The sequence below is a fragment of the Setaria italica genome, chromosome I, assembly GCF_000263155.2.
Source record: "Setaria italica strain Yugu1 chromosome I, Setaria_italica_v2.0, whole genome shotgun sequence".
In the NCBI taxonomy this organism is placed as follows: Eukaryota; Viridiplantae; Streptophyta; class Magnoliopsida; order Poales; family Poaceae; genus Setaria; species Setaria italica.
The window spans coordinates 4,793,022-4,797,503 of record NC_028450.1 but is presented as its reverse complement, the minus strand read 5'-3'; the positions used below and the strand labels follow the sequence as shown (position 1 = coordinate 4,797,503).

The window sequence follows — 4,482 nt, the reverse complement described above, 5'->3', positions numbered from 1 at the left end:
AAATCTCCTATTAAACTCACATCAATTGCTCATCTACAGTAGGGAGTATCTTAAGGTGCTTTGTTAAAAATCTCATACTTTTGCCATCACAAGTATTGATGATCAAAGTTAAGAAAATCTGACTTAGAAAAAAAACCTAAACGGTTTTTTATCTGTAATAGATCCAACCGCCATAGCAAGCTGTTGGTTAAGTCTACGTGCCATCGCCACGTCATCCAAAGATAGCACAAAAGTATACGTCCTAAACCATTCTTTGCCTTTCTCTCTCCTAGGGTGGAGACTATGAACTAAAAATTAGTCCGATGTTTGGATACCAATTAGGATGACTAGACATGAGCTGATTGTGAAACTAATTGCATAAGTCATACATAAATAATATATGACTTATGCAATTAGTTTCACAATTAGATCAATTTGTGTGACTTATGCAATTAGTTTCGCAATTAGCTCATGTCTAGTCATCCTAATTGGCATCCAAGCATCGAACTAATTTTTAATCGGAGGCCTCCAAACGGGACCTAGTATATATAAGTATATAAGAAAAAAAAGAAGAGGTATGTATAACAAATAATCAAAATGAAGTACAGTAATAGCATGTAACCACGGAAGCGGCGCTCAAAATCTCTTTTGCGCAGCATCAAACGGATGGCCGCCGCAGGGATTAGCAACCAGCCAATCACAAATCAGCCCTGACATCCGGCACCACCTCCGCAAACTCTGCTCGCCTCCATGCGTCGCCGTCGCGTCTCGCGTCCTCTTCGCAAAAGGTCGGCATCTTCACGCGCCGCTGCAGCGAGCCAGCGGGCGCGCCACGGCCACGCACCTTCCGTGCTCCCGCGGCGGCGGGTGCGCGCCGAGATGCTAGCTGCTTTCGGCCGGATGGGCCGCGCCACCGGTCCCTGCGCCTCTGCAGCCCGCGCCGCTCGTGGGTCGTGGCTCGTGCAAGCGACAAAGCAGGAGACGCCCGCCGAGGCTAGCTACCAAACCGGCCGTCCCTTTCCTCGCTGGATGATCATCGGAGATTGAGACAATTCCCTATTGGATGCAAAAAAAACTACTGGTTTCTTTTTTTAACCCTCCGGCGTACACGGCGGACGTGGCTAGGGGCACCTCCACGGGCGCTCGCTCGTGCACGAGGACGTCAAGCCCGCCAACGTCGTCCTCGGCGCCGCGCGGGGGGAGGAGCAGGGCCCGGCCGCCGACGTTTGGGCGCTCGGGTGCACGGTCATCGTGATGGCCACAGGGCGCGCGTCGTGGAGCGACGTGGGCGGCCTCCTCGCGGCCGTGCACCGGATTGGGTACACAGACGCCGTGCCGGAGGTGCCCGCGTGGATGTCCACCGAGGCGAAGAACTTCCTGCCCCGGTGCTTCGCGAGGAACCCGCGCGACCAGTGCACGGCGGCGCAGCTCTTGGAGCACCCGTTCCTGGCGTCAGTCGGCTGCGGCGTCAAGGCAGAGGAGGTCCCGGCTAGATAGGTGTCCCCCCAAGAGTACGCTGGACGCCGCGCTCTGGGAGTCCGACTCTGATGACTCCGATGATGAGGGCGACAGTGCCAAAGGAAAGGATAGACTGTCCAGTGGCCTCGCTTTCCACTCTCGACCTGTTCGCGTCACAAGCAAAGCGGGGGCCCCTGCTGCCCGGGCTTCCCTCCGGCCGGCCATGCTACCCGTGCCCACCAGCCACCAGGACCAGGGGGCAGGGCCCCCCGGCCATCCACCCCACGCACACGCTGCTCCGTGCGTTTTGGAGAGACTCCGTAGACCAGGCTGGTAGTTCCGGGAACGCTGGATCACTGATCCGTCGCAAAAATGGTCGATTGGGGTGGCTCGGTTCGTGTTCAGGCATCGTCAGCGTCTACTCGTGTAGGATGCGGCTCAAAAGGCTACCGGGATGGAGCGTGTTAGCGCGCGACCAGTGGCGCAGTGGCCGAACATGCGACCCCGTCTCCCTATGTTTGTTTTGACGCACCTAACCTTATAGTTGGCCATGGCCCGTGGCACGTGGGCCGGCCCACGGCACGAGAGTTTGACCTGGTCCAGGCATGGCCCAGCACGGCGACCATCGTGCCCGTGCTAGCTCGGTCCATACCATGGGCCGTGCCTGGACCGCTGTCTCAGCCCACGTGCTGGCCCGGCATAGCCTGGCCCATTTGGCCCGTCGGGATTCAACGGTTGCCCTGGCCTGTTAAAGTCCGCTAAGCCTGCCTCCTGGCCATATAAAAGTCGGCCGCGGCCGGCCGCTCCCTCACCCCCGAAACCCTACTCCATTCCGCCGCCTCCCCCGCTCCCTCATCCCTCCGCTTCCCTCTGTCTCGTCGCCTCCGCCTCCCTCTATCTCCTCGACTCCACTCCTTGCCTCCTCCCCTCGCAGATCCGCCGCCGTCCTAGCCCGCCGCCAGCTCGCCCCTCCGCCTTCCTCACAGATTCGCCACCGTATCGCCTCTCCGCCTCCCTGTAACCACTCCTCCCTCGCAGATCCGTCGCCTCCCTAGCTCCCTCATCGAAACCGCTCCTCCCCTCCTGCTCGCCACCGTTGGCTTCTCTGGTGGGTGGATAGACGACATCGACGACGACTTCGATGCTCCAGGTGTGCTCGAGGACGAGGTAAGCAATCTTCGGTGCTCCTGGGGGTTGTTGGCATTACTTGGTAGTGGATAGCTTAGATGTTTGGGTAGCCGCAAAGAAGGGAATATAATCTAGAACAAAGAGGAAAGGTAGCAATGCATTGGCATTTCATCTTGAGTTTTATAGCTTTCTTTCGTATGTTTCTCATCTTGCTGTTGTGTTAGTGCTTTAATAGAAAGATATGCATGATGTTTTGTAATGTCAAACCATATTGTGATTCTAACTGTCTTCTTTTTATCTGTTAGCATACTTTGGTCTGTTTTATAGCATTGACATTTCATCTTGAGTTTTATAGCTTTCTTTCATATGTTTCTATTCCTACAATTGTTGTTCTATTGTTTCATCAATGCTGATTGATACCACAAAACACACCAGTCTTTTTTTATCTGTGAGCATACTTTAGTCTGTCTTATAGCATTGTCATTTCATCTTGAGTTTCATAGATTTCTTTCGTATGTTTCTATTCCTGCAATTGTTGTTCTATTGTTTCATCAATACTGATTGACACCACATACCACACCAGTCTTTTTTTTATCAGTTAGCATACTTTAGTTTGATTGTCATTGTCTTTATAGGTCTTCGGTGCCCACCCATTGAGGAACCGGGGAGCTGACGATGGCAGACTATCCAACCTGCTACAACGATGAGGTGAGGTTGATGGGGCAGACTGGAGATGACGAGTCTGACTTGGAGGCGGATCGGCGTGAGCTGCTCAACATCCCCATTCCCAATGCCGATCCTGATGATCAGCCCGGTGGTGGAGATCTACCACCGCCTACTGCTGGTGCTGGAGGTGAGATGGGGACGGAGAGTAGGAGCAGTAAGAGGAGTCGTTCTTGCACCTCTAAGGTATGGGAGGACTTTGAGCCACTGTACGAGGTAAAGAATAGCAAGAGGGTAAGAACTGGTGCTAGGTGCCTCCATTGCAAGAAACTCTATTTTGGTATTTTCTCTAGTGGTACTGGACACTTGCATAGGCACCTTCCAAGGTGCCCAGTCTTGTAGGGAGCTACACGTATGGCTCAGTCCCAACTCAGGTTCGATCCTGATCGCTCTATCCATCTCTGGGAGTACAATTCTAATGTTGCTCGTACCAGTTGTGTAGGTTGATTGCTAGACTGCATCTTCCTTTATGCTTTGGTGAGTCTGATGCATTTGAGGAGTATATTCAGGTTGCTCATAATCCTAGATTTACTTCTGTGTCTAGGCAAACCACCACCAGGGATTTTGGTAAGTATTTCGATGAGCATCGTACTAAACTTGTGGCTTCTTTGCAATTTGTTTCCTCTGTTGCTCTTACGTCTGACATATGGTGTGATAATGCTAAGAAAGATTACCTTAGTGTGGTTGCTCATAATGTGAATGCTGATTGGCAACTAGAGAAGAGGATTTTAGGTTTTCGTTTAATTGATGTTTCTCATAATGCTGATAATATTGCTGAGTGTATTACTTCTGTTGTTTCTGATTATGGTTTAACTGATAAGATCTTTTCTGTTACGTTGGATAATGCATCGGCAAACAATGCTGCCATTGGTAAGCTCCATCCTTCACTTTCTGGTTATATTGGAAAACTATTTTTCATCAGCATTGTACTTGTCACATTATTAATCTTATTGTTAAGGCTGCCCTTAATATTTTCAAACCTATGCTTAGTGCATTTAGAACTGCAATTTCATTACTAAATTCTTCTAACAACGTATTGCTGCATACAAGTCCTATTGCATTGTTGTTGATGTTCACCTCGTAAGTTTGCTTTGGACATGAATGTGAGATGGAATTCAACTTATCTCATGCTCAAGTATCTAATGCCCCATAAAAACACATGCCACTCAATATGGTTTGGTTGAAGGCCAGACA

General features: G+C 50.9%; 1 pseudogene; it reads left to right on the top strand.

The window, feature by feature from the left end:
• The first annotated feature begins 879 nt into the window (after positions 1 to 879).
• LOC101770750 lies at positions 880 to 2,658 on the top strand (annotated as a pseudogene).
• Positions 2,659 to 4,482: the final 1,824 nt, after the last annotated feature.